Source organism: Sapajus apella, unplaced genomic scaffold (genome assembly GCF_009761245.1).
Source record: "Sapajus apella isolate SASKATOON/1434 unplaced genomic scaffold, GSC_monkey_1.0 scaffold53, whole genome shotgun sequence".
NCBI lineage: Eukaryota > Metazoa > Chordata > Mammalia > Primates > Cebidae > Sapajus > Sapajus apella.
In genome coordinates this window covers 1,138,519-1,151,677 of record NW_022436993.1, presented here as the reverse complement: position 1 = coordinate 1,151,677, position 13,159 = coordinate 1,138,519, and positions in this window count along the sequence as shown.

Below are 13,159 nucleotides of genomic sequence, written 5' to 3'. Positions count from 1 at the left end.
ACTAAAAATACAAAAAATTAGCCGGGCATGGTAGTATGTGCCTGCAGTCCCAGCTACTCTGGAGGCTGAGGCAGGAGAATCACTTGAACCTGGAAGGTGAAGGTTGCAGTGAGCCAAGATTGCGCCACTGCACTCCAGCCTGGGCAACAGAGCGAGACTCCGTTTCAAAAATAAAAGAGAGGGGCATGTGAGAAATGTATTGAAAAGTGCCTTCAGGAGAGTGAAGGCAAGGAGTTTAGGCCAAGAGAGAAACTGAACTGTCGTACAGTCACAACCATCCCATGGAAAACACTGGAGGTGGGATGGCCCAAGAGTTTTCCCGTATTGAGGCAAAGGGGCTGGGCTTTTAGATCTTCTCATCAGCTGATCATTATCCGCCAGTCCCTGGGTGCAGGCTGTCCCAGGGATGAGGGCATAACCTTAGTCTTTCAGTTGAGGGCTATCAGCTGCTCATATTTCAACAGCTGAGGGCAAGAGTACTTCGGTCTTGGAGAGGTGGGATGGGGTCAGGCATCTGGACAGTCCACAGCATCCCCCACTGTCCCCCCCTTGCATAGCTGAGATCACTAGCATCATGCAATACAGCTCTGAGAGCGGTATCTGGGAGCAGCTCCTCCAGGATCCTGGTGGTCATCTTTCCCTGGGGAAACTTACAAGTGAAAGATACCAGACAAAATTGCAAGCTCTGGTTCTGCAGTTGGTCTCTGAGCCAAAACATATTCGTTTCCACCCCCCTTTTCTGCCCATTCCTGATTCCCCACATGTTTCACTAGCACTTTTGCTGATCTATATGGTTTCCTTGGTGGGGATGATCCTGACCCTCACTGCTGAGTTTCTGGTATGATACCCTTCTCAAGTGGTGACTACTCTATACCTTTACCAACAAAACTGGGCAAAGACATCCTTACCCCACTTCACAACAGCAACCTCCCTCTCCCTGATGATCTGGGTCAGTTTCTCTGTTGTGATCATGACTCCTTTACTTGCCTGTTTGTCTCTTTCGTAAGGAGCCCAAAGTTACAAAATAGCTACCATAACTTAAAGTTGTATGTCCCCTGGTAGAACATTCTTCTCTAGGGGCCAGGACCTCTAAATGTGCAAAATAGGCACCAGGTTCACTGGATCCTGAGTGCATGAGGCCCTCCAGAGTGGAGACTTAAATCCAGGGTCATGGCAAAACATCTGAAGTTCATTGCCTGGACTATGATGGTACAGGAAGGGCCTCAACAGGAACCTCAACAGAATCCTCACCATGGGTGAACTCATTAAGGACATTAAGCTTTGAGAATACCATCAGGAGTACAATAAAAAGCCATGACACTGGTGACAACAATAAAGCTATGACACTTGCCGCAGTCCTAAAGCACTGAAATCACTCACAAGATCAAATTCCTGATGCAAAAGAATTGGACGGGTCTGTGGCAGGACTGCTGAGGCCTTTGGATAGGATGTTCAGCATGAAAACCCTTGTCCAATTTGTGTCTCCCCCTGTTTTCTTTCTACAACCCCATTTTCTGGTACCTTTATCTACAATAAACTCAATCACATATATGCAAGAAGGCCTGCACATAGAGAACAATCCCATTAGCCAGGAGTGCACCCTCTCTTTCATTAAGTGAAAGAAGAAACTGTGTTTGAAATTAATCTAGGAATAGAATGGTGTTTGCCAGGGACTGGGAGAGGGGGCTGTGGGGAGTTATTGTTTAATAGGTACAGAGTTTCAGTCTGGGAAGATGAAAAAGTCCTAGTAATGGATGGGGGTGATGGTCACACAAAAATGTGAATGTACTTAATGCCACTGAACTGTAGACTTGAATGGTTAAGATGGTAAATTTTACATTTGTGTATTTTACTACAATAAAACTTTTTTATGTCTAAAGAAAATATAAATTTGCAGAGCCCAGATCTGTGGTGACAGGAAGTTCAAATTTTCCCAAATGGTTGGTAAACCTGGCCACTTATTCCATCTCTTGGTTCCAGAATCAGTGCAGTTTACCCTTAGGAGTCACAGCCCCATAGAATGGCTATTGATTTAGGGTGCATGCAGCCTGGAGAAGAGCATCCCACCCTCATGGGGCCCCATCACCAAGCTGGCATTTCAGTCGCACCTCCAAAAAGCCTCCATAGCTCTATTAGGGTAGTAGTCAACAGTAGAAACTGTGAAGATCTCCTACTTTGGAGTAGATCAGGTGCAATCATGTCTCATTGTAGCCTTGAACTCCTGGGCTCAAATGATCTTCTGCATAGCTAGGACTACAGGCATGTGCCACCATGCCCAACTATTTAAACAATGTTTTGTAAAGAAGAGGGTCTCACTGTGTGCCCCAGGCTGGTCTCGAACTCCTGACTTCAAGTGATCCTCCCATGACTCAGGCATTTTGATAGTGATGCTGGTGGAGGCACTGTGTCCAGAGAAGGCAAACTCACATTTGGAAGACACGTCAGCCCCAGTAGGGAGAAAGCTTTTTGTCACCTCCAAGGTAGAAAGAGTATGATATAATTGATCTGCTACCAAAGCCCAGTTGGTCTCTCCAGGAACTATGCTATGCCAGCTTGGTGGTGGTGCCCCATGAGGGTGGGGACAACAGAGAAAGCCTGAGCAACAGAGCAACACCCTGTCTTGAAAAAAAAAAAGCCTGATTCACCCACATTATTACCTCAGATTTACCACAACAATGATTATCTCAGAAAAAGAGACTCATCTGAGAGCAGCAAAGATGCAACAATGCAACACACAGAATCAACCCAGATGGGCATAAAGATGTGGATAAAGATGGTTGGATTGAATGAAGAAATGTGATATGTATACACCATGGGATACTACACAGCCACAGAGAAGAATGAAATCATGTTCTTTGCAACTGCATATCATTATTCTAAGTGAATTATTGCATAAACAGAAAACCATATAGCACATGTTTTCACTTAGAAATGAGAGCTAAATATTGTGTCACACAAACACAAACTTGAGAATAATAAACACTGGCAATTCAAAGCTGGGGAGGGAGGGGGCAAGGGTTGGAAAACTACCTCTCAGGTACTATGTTTACTACTTGGGCCATGGGATTCTTAGAAGCCCAAATTTCAGCATCGTGCAATATATCCATGTACCAAACTCTTACATGTGTCCTCTGAATCTAAAGTAAAATAAACAAAAACAAAAAATGCAATAATAAGCTCATGACTGTGAGAGCTATCAGTCTTCCCTTGAACCATATCACCCAGAGACAGCCTGATAGCACAGCAGAATGACATGTTGAGGGCTCAGGTAAGGTGCTAGTATGGCAGAACTCCTTTTAGGGTTGGGTCTCCATCTTCTGAGATGCGGCATATGCTCGGAATTAACAGTGGATGTGCGATACGCAGTGCTGTTTTCCTTCACTGCTAGAATTCCTAGGTGTGCAAAACAAGGAGTTAATCTCACCGAAGCTCTCAGTGACCTACCAACTTGTGGAATTTGAGCTTCCAATTATCACTAACCTTGAGCTCTGCCAGACTAGAGGCCCTACTTGCCATGGGGAGACTCCATCCATCAGGGAATAGAGTAGGTATTCCATTGAATTTGAAGCTGTTATCACCACCTGGCTACTTTGGGCTCCTCATGCAAGTAAACCAGTAGGCCAAAAAAAAAAGGAGTTATTACACCCATCAAGTCATGATGGGCCATGATTGCATGGGAGCCAGGGTGCTACCACCAGGAAAGAGGATGTTTAAAACCTAGGGACCCTGAGAATTCACTTCATTCCTCCTCCATAGCTTACATCACAGTAACCACAGCCTCATCAAGGCAAGCCAGCTAAGGGCTCAAATCCCTCAGAAACAGAGGTCTGGGTCATCCCATCAGGCAAGCATCCCAGACCAGACAAAGTACCAGCCTGAGGGCAAAGGACATTTAGAATGTGTGATCACTTTCTTCTTTCTATGTCTTTACCATTTCCAACCTGGGGGTTTACTCTAACCCTTCTGGTGAAAAAGGATAGGAAAGGAAAAAAGAAAGGACAAGGAACCTGTTGTTACCTGGTCCTGCCATAACCTGGCTTTACATTCTCTGAACAAAGCCTAGGCTGGCTGTCTTTCTTGTGGGTATTTTTCTTGGCTCTTCAGAAACCTTGTCTTGTTGGTGTCCTTTCCCTTGTGTTTTGCTCCATCCCAGAACAAGCTTCTCTATTCTGATTGTAGTCTTGGGAATCTGGCAGTTCACTACATCTACTGTCTGCTGAGGTCCTAGAGCTACCATGCCACCTCCATCTCCCCCAACCAGTGAATTTCCCTCCCCCCACTCAACAGCCTAAATCTGGTCCACGGGAAGCAGTCACGCATTATTTGTCCAGCAAATTCTGGCAATGCAGGTCAATCCCATCACTATAGAAGCTCTCCTGTTCTTTTCCACCAAATCCACCAGTCCCAGCCTTTCCCTCAACCCGAAGACTTCTCGGCTGGAAGTAAGACACTTGTCCACTCTGTTCTCCCCCACCCTCAACCACACAGGACATATATTTTGCTCCCTGAGTGGTCCCTTGAAGTCTCTCTTCTCCCTTCCCCTCTGAATTGAGGTTGGGGGCCCAAAGGGCAGCAAGTAGAGAGACGATGCCTAGTATGACTCTCCAAAGAGCTCTTCCCTGGAAATCCACTCATTTCCCTTCTGTAACTTTATTGTGAGTGAGTCAGGTAATTGACTTTCCACTTAGAGCTTTTACAGTTTTATATCTTAGCCTCATACCCCGCTGTGGGATAAACTGTCTATTGTATCTTAAACTAGTGAAACAATTCTAACATCCTATTTCTTAGGTATATGTACAAACTGTGGATGGTTACACAACAGATCAATAATTTGTATATATATATTGCCTTAGAAAGTGAATGGATGGGGAAGAACTGTTAATTAATTTATTTACCTCTTTATTTTTTAACATATTACAATGCTCCTCTGTTCCTGTAGTAACAAGAATTAGGATGGTATAACAGACAATGAACATAGGACCTATGAGTAAATTTAATTTTATATGTAACTAAAATTAGGCCGCATATAAAATATCCAAGTATAATAGGTTATTGCCTATGTATCAAACACAATGATTTTGGTTTGGAAATAAAGCTGTAGAATTGCCTTAAACATCTGGCTCGAAGCAACTTCATGGAGAAAAGGTGTTCTCTCCAGTCCTTATCTAGTATTTACATGTAATGCAGTTGGCTGGACTTCTGACTGGAAAACCTAGGCAAGAAAATAACCAAACTGACTGGAATCTCAGATTTAATTTTGGGGGACAGAGTAAGCATGTTTTGAGCTTCAGTGCTCTACTTAAAAAAAAAAAGAGGGAAATAAATCCAGGATAGTATATTCTCTTCTCAGTTTGGTCAACACCTCTAGAAATGATGAAAGTGATCGTGGGCTCAATGGTATTTTAAACCCACATGCAACATTACGAAACTTCTAGTCAAATACAGTCATTGGGCACATCCCAAAAGTTCACTAAAATGATAGTGGAGAAAGAGAAAGGGAGGAAAGAAGAAATAGGCAAAACATGTCAACAAAATGTGAACAATAGAAAGCAAAGGTGTTGAACTGGCTTAGCAGATCAGAGAGATGTGAAACCTAAACACTTTTAAGCCAACAAAAATATATTTGCAAATCAGACTCTGGGAAGACTCAGAACTTGCAGGAATCTTTTTCTTTTCCAGTTAACTGAAAATTAAATTTTCTTTGCCCAATCATCAAGTTTGACATGATTTTGATATTTACAAAGATTATTTCATACAAATGTGTCACAATTTAATATTGCTAGACATAGAGTTTAGTTGATTTTTGATTAGCAATAACCCAGAAATGAGTATATTTATGCTCAAATATTTATTAGTATTTGGAAGTGTATGATCCTAGAATTTGTATTGGGTCGAGGGACATAAATACTTCTAAAGTTTTTGATGAATTTTACCAGATTGTTTCTCAGAGTTTTTGTCAATTTGTTCTCTATCTCTAGTGTTGGAAATTTTTTTTTTCTCACCATGAACTAGCCAACACTGAAGTAGTCTGCTGAATTTCATAGCTCATTCTTGATCTAATTTTAATTTATTTGGTTGTATTACTGGTAATTTGTAGCATTTCAATGTACTTTTAATTTTAGTATTTTGTCTTCTGTACATTTTCTGTTCACGCTTTTGGGAATCATCTCTTAAGGCCAGGATAGAGGTGGGCTGAAAACAGGAAAACTGCTTTAAAGCCTTGTTCAAACGGTAGCTGGACCCTGTATGCTTTTTCTCGACAGACAAGTTTATAACTCAGAGCATCAGGCACAGCCATGAACAGTGTGCTAAAATAATGGGCATGCTGAATGCTGAGAGCCCCCTCAACCCCTTCTCTTGGTCAACTTCCTCACACGAGAAACCCAGTATACATCAACAGGCAGATCTGAGACTGACCAGCCTGAAAGCAAAGATCTATAGGTGCTCATATTTAAGAATCTTTTCAATCAAATATGCAGGTATTAGAATAGGGCAAGTATGTGGGTAGAGTAGGGAAAGAGTGATGGAACAGAATTATACCTTCTTCTTCTGGAGTAAGAAGTCAATAGTAATCTCTTAAAAAGAAAAATCAGGGCTGGGTACAATGGGACATTGCTGTAATCCCAGCACTTAGGGAGGCTGAGGCAGGGGGATCACTTAAGCCCAGGAGTTCAAAGCTGCAGTGAGCTATAATTGCACCACAGCACTCCAGCCTCGGCAACAGAGCGAGACCTTGTCTCTTAAAAAGGAAATTTAAATGAATAAAATAAACAGTAGCAATTTAAGCATGTAATATAGAAATGTAGAAATGTTTGAATTATGCTGAAGACAATGGAAAAAGTTGTTGCCCATCACTATGACTTTTAAGAAAAGAACAACCAGGAGTAAATCAACTTCTCAAGAAGAATCAGCATCGACCACTTTGTAGACGGCTTGCTCTCCATTATCCAGGCTTGGCTAATCATCGCAAAGACTTAAATAGATTCAGTCCTGATGAGTGCACCATCAAAGGAGCTGAAGCTTCTGTGACAGTCAATGATAGTGACAATAATGTTGCATAACACACTGTACCAAAACTCAGTAGCATGCGTGTATTTATGCTCACACTCCAGAATCTGTAGGCCATTTGGAGTTTCAATTGCAGTTTGGCTGATCTAGGCTGGGCCTGGCTCAGAGGCTCTGCTTTGGGCTATATTTCTTCTGGGCTTGTTTGCAGGTTGTGAATCTGCTCCACGGATCTCATTCTGGAACCCAGATTTAGAGGCAGTGACTACCAGTGACATGTTCTTGTAGTAGTGGATCATTTCTATGGACATTCCAAATCTCTGATTGTATCACATCCACTGACATCCCATTGACCAAATCAAATCATATGGTCAAGCCCAAAGTCAAAGTGTAGGGGACTATTGTTTGCCCACCACGAAGCCATAGCAAGGGCATAGAGACATGACATCACTATGAGAGAGTGAAGAAATCATTGAGACCAACAATTCAATCTGCCAAAGCACCCTTCTTCATCGTATCATTCATCATTTATCAAATATGCTCTGATCTTGATCATCATTTCCATTACATTACTATGGTGGTCTGGTCACTTTAGACTATTCCATCCTCTTAGCAAAAATATCTAGGATGAATAGGAGAATTAATAATTAAGTGTACAAATTTGCTTATTTTTATGCAGTTATTTAAAATCTTATTTAATATTCTTATAAATTGTATTTAAAGTCTCACTGTTTTATTCTAAGCTCTCTTATCCAAATAAGAATAAAAAGAAACATAGAATTCTCTTTAAAAATGTATGTAGGTGATGGGGAGGAAGGCAGCAAATCACACTGCCACGTGTGTACCTATGCAACAATCTTGCATGTTCTTCACATGTACCCCAAAACCTAAAATGCAATAAAATAAATAAATGGGAAAAAAAATGTTTGAACTCATTTTATGTCAAGTGGCACTTGTTCTGGATTTTTTAAAAGTCAAAACTCAGAGCAAAATACCTTGGAATGTAGGAAAAGTTATTTGATATAGAAAACGTGTAGTCTAGCCAAGAAGTGATTACTCCAGAAAACCTCATGGAGGATAAAGGATTTAATGTGAGATTTGATATTTTGGAAAAACAAACTGAGGATTAATAATATCCGGGTGATGTCTCCCAAAAACACCAAAGGAAGCACTGAAGACGTCTTAAAAGAATGGCTTCCAGATGCCTAGTAAATCATGTGTCCATACCAAATGAGAACATGGCTAAGAGAGAATGTTTCTTATTTTGAGAAGGGATGCATTCTCTGGGTGACTAGTAGTATTTTGCACTTCAACTTTGTAACATAATTATGGAGATAAAAGCCAAGGGCATTATCCTTTTCAAATAATGAAATGATGAATAAACTATTTGCAATGAAAATCAGTTTTACCATTCAATGTGATTTTTTCATAAACGCATATGTAAGTCAGGGTTTATGGTGAGATGATTTCTTCATTGACTGGAATATAGTTCAAAGTCTTGTACAGTAGGAAGAGAATGATTGTAAAAAGGAAGGAAAAAAGAAAACCAGGATGATGCTTTGCACACAGGAACGTACTTAGAAACATAAATTTTTGAAAGAGCTGGAATCTGGAAATTGATTTCCCATAAACCATCTTATACCCACATACCCTTTGAAAAGAATTCACACGTACTGCAGTTTGGAGACCACTTACATAGTTCATTGAGTTCCCGTACTTCTATGGCCTTCGAGGTCTTAAGTCATTTCCTCCTACACACTCCATTATGGATTTGCACCAATCAAAATGTACCAGAACCTATTAGCTTTCAGAGCTAGCATCATGAAATGCATTTAGTGAGGTCACTGGCTTTTAGTTTTCTATATTGAAATCTTCCTTTGACTTACTCTGTGGTTAATTTTCAAATCTCTTTATTACCTGGCAAGGGTTTGCGCTTGAGCAATTTTTTTCTGGGCCTTTTCACTGGATTGAAAAACAACAGCAGCAGCAATAGCAACAGAGGCAAAACGAGTTTCTAAGGAACACACACAGATTGTAATCCGATATTATACAAGAGAAATTCAAATGTGTGCATTCTCTGAGGGATATTTCTCTTAATCAATTACATTTGGCAGTTTCCATGGATATTAAATGCTTGAAGAAGAAAGAAAAAAATGGGAGTCTGGGGTCAGTTGGGGGGAAATAGGGGAGGGACGGTGGGGGGTGGGGAGCTGGGGAGAGATAGCAAGGGGAGAGATGCAAGATTTAGGTGATGGGTAGGAAGGCAGCAAATCACACTGCCACGTGTGTACCTATGCAACAATCTTGCATGTTCTTCACATGTACCCCAAAACCGAAAATGCATTAAAATAAATAAATGAAAAACAAAATGGCAGTCTAAATGAACCAAACTAATCTTCTAATTTTCTATTTCCTTCTTAACTGGCCAATCAGCTAAAAGTAGGAGGCAGAGCATAGATTAATAACCATATGCAATATATTGCCAGTTGTCATTTGAGGGAACTATTTTTATTCTGTCATATGGATTACCTAAGTGTTATAATAACGTCTCAGGAGTACTTTGGGGTTAGGAAAGCAATGATGGTTTTTTTCCTTCCTTTGCAAAAGAGTCTACTTCCTTGGCTTCTGTAAACTCGCTCTGTATTAATTAAGATTAGCTTCCAGTGTGAGAAACAGACTCTAAAAACAGAGACTTACAGAAGACAGAAATTGATTATTTACAGCAATAGTCTGGAGTGAACACTTAAGGTCTGCAGCAATGGCTGGACTCTGCAGTCACAAGGGACCTAAGCTCCTCCTGCACTGCGCAAGACCCAAGTTTCCAAGATGTACTTTGTCTCCAGCCATCATGACTATATTCCAGCCAACCAAGAGAAGGGTAGTCTCAAGAGAAGGGGCAAAGGTCACAAACTTTCTTTCTGGAAATTGCCACACCACAATTCTATTTGTATCTCTTTGGCCAAAATTTAAAAGATAAGAGTCTTTTTGAAAAATTATTTGTCTGATCTTAATAGAGGTATACCAGCTGTCTTTTTGGTGTTTTCCCAGTATATCTTTCCCCATATTTTACTTTTAACTTTTCCAGAAACTTCTATTTTAGACATGTTTATTGTAGCAGAATATAGGTACTTTTTAAAAAATCTGGTCTGACAATCTTGGTGTTTAATGTTGTTGTTAACTTACTTGTATTAAGTGCCATCTTGTTATGTGCTATTTGAACTACCTTTTCTTTGATCCTTTTTCTCTCTTCTGTTGGCTTCTGTTTGGATTGACTCTTTTTTTTATAAATTCTATGTTGTCTGCTGCTATTTGGAAGTCATACACTCTGATACTATTCTTTTAGTGCTTACCACCAAAATAACATGCATTATTAATTTATCAAAGATTCAAGTTAATCAATGCCTTTACCTAACCTCCTGAACATTGCCTTCATCCCTATCAGAATTATGTCTCTGGAACAAGAGGCCATTGTAATCATGCATATAAATTCTTTTTTTTTTTTTATTTGAAACACAGAACTGCTGTTTTCTACAATCTATATTTTTTATGATTATCCATATATTCTCCAAATTCTCTGGACTTCCATTTCTTTCAAAAATAGAATTGTTGTGGCATGAATGACATACAATAATCTGCACATATTTAAAGTGCAAAATTTCACAAGTTTTGCTACAGTCATGAGACTGATCATATCCTTACCTCCAAAGGATTTCTTAGATCCTTTTGTAATCCTTCACTGGTGCCACTGCACTTGACCGTTAGCAGTGGTGGTGTTTGAGCTAGAAGCCTAAGGTCAAATCCTGTTACTCCTTCTTGGCTATTAGTGAAAGTGCCTCCATTATTGTTTGTATCTCAGACTTGGAATATGAGATCGCTTTCTGTGTATCTCTAGTGCACTCTTTAGATTTTCCTTTAGCAAAGATCTGCTAATGGAAAACTCCCCTAAGTTTTTGATGGATTTAGAATATCATCAGTTTGGCTCTATGCAGAAAATAATTGTTTTCTAAGTATGGAGTTTGGATTGAAAATGGTTTTTCCTTTGCACATTGAATATGTTATTCCACAGTCACTTGGAGGCTTCCCTTGTTGTGGTCGAGAAATTAGCTGTCAGTTTTTTGCTCCTTTGAAGGTAACGTGTCTCCTTTAAGACCTCTTCATCTTTGTGGCTCCCCTGTTTCACTATGATTTATGTAGTTTTTGCATTTCTTTATATTTATTCTGTATGATTTTTGCTGTGCTCTTAAATCTAGAATAAGGTATTTTTGACCCATTCTGAAAATTTTTCAGTCATCTTATTCTCATATATTACCTCTGTCCCCCTTTTCTCTCTCTTTTCCATCTAAAATTTCATTTAGGCACATTTCCACTTTATCCACCATTTTTCTTAGCTTTTTTCCCCTTACATTTTGCATCTCATTTCTGTGCAATATTTTGGATAACTTCTTCACACCTCTTTGTCTTCAAGATCACTAATTATTTCTTCAGCTGCATCAGTTTGGCTCTATGTAGAAAAAAATTTCTACTGCCAAGTCCATCCATTGAGATTTTTGTTCATTTTAGTTAATATATTTTTCATTTCTAGGTGCTCTATTTGATTCTTTCTCAAATGCGATTGATCATTCTATATAGTTTATTATATTATTAATATATATTAATAAATTAATTATATTATTATAAGGATTTTTAAATTTTATTCATTAAAACATGCTAAACGAACTTATTTTATCATCTACATCTCATTATAACAATTTCTGAAGTATTTTTTAGTTTGTTTCTGTTATTTTTATTCTTGCTGCTTCTTACTCTTTGTACCTTGTTTCCCTATATTTTGAAGAAGTTTTTGGCTGTAAGGAAATTTGTTTTTCAAGGAAATTCCTTAAGAACTGGGAAAAATAAGTTGCCTCTAGAAAGGATTGGCATTTGCTTCTGCCTGACACTTGGGGCCACTGTATATTTAGGACCACTTTAAACTACTGGTGTCATTTTATGTATGTGGTCTGCAACTTTTCACTTAATGTGTCATGAAATGCTTGTCATTGCAAATAAATTTATCTACTCATTCTTTTGACTGCATAGAACTCTATAATAAAGATATATCGTAATTGATTTAACCCTTCAACTGTGGATGGACTTTTAAATCATTTCTAAATTTTTGCTATAAAAACAGATATCACTTCAAATGTGCATTTCTTCTTATAGACACATACACACATATATGTCCGTACACACATTTTGTAAAGTGAGAGTGCTATGGCAAAGAGGATGTGTGTTAAAAACTTTAATACATATTACATGCATTTTTTTCAAAAAGACTCTTTTTACAGCCCACCAATATATAACCATGTCCTTGAAAGCACTGGATGTCATCAACTTTTGAATTTTGCTGATCTGATGAGAATCTTATTGTTTTAATCTGCTAATGTCTTACTACCAATGAGGTTGAACATATTTGCATATATCCATAGACCATTTGCTTATCTTCTGTGAAATTGCTGCTCATTCACTCTGCCCATTTACATAATTTTTTTTCTGGACTATTTTCTCATTAATTTGAACTTTAAACTTAAGAATTGTAAATTCTTTCTTTTAGACATTTCACCAAGGAATAACTTTTAAAATATAAATATGAGCTAGTATAAATTAGTGTCAAGGTTTTTTTTCATAATAGATACTGTTTTGATGCAAAGATAAGCATTGTGTAATTTTCTTAACTGGTGCACATTATAATAGTTTCCTCCATTAGTTCTTTACTATTCTTCTCAAGTTTTTTAACAGTGTTTTTTGTGACTACTTTTGGAATTGATATTTAAAAAATTCCTGTTTCTGGCCATTACCTAAAATGAGGGCTTTACTTGAAATATGTGGGTATTCTGATTGAGGCAAAAAAGTCTACAAGTTAGTAGTGATTATATATCTTATTGTTGAGAAAAATTCAATCTACTTCTTCAATATTTTTAAAGTGTTGGAGATCTATGTACTAATAATCATAATTAGAGAGCTATTTCTAATCATGTTTCTAAGGTATTACTAAATGAATACTTATTTTCAAAGAGACGTTAATTTTTTTTTATTTCAAGGGCCTAACATATAACCAATTTTACCAGCTATTTCCATCTTCTTCATTTATCTAAAGCAATTATATTTATATATAAAA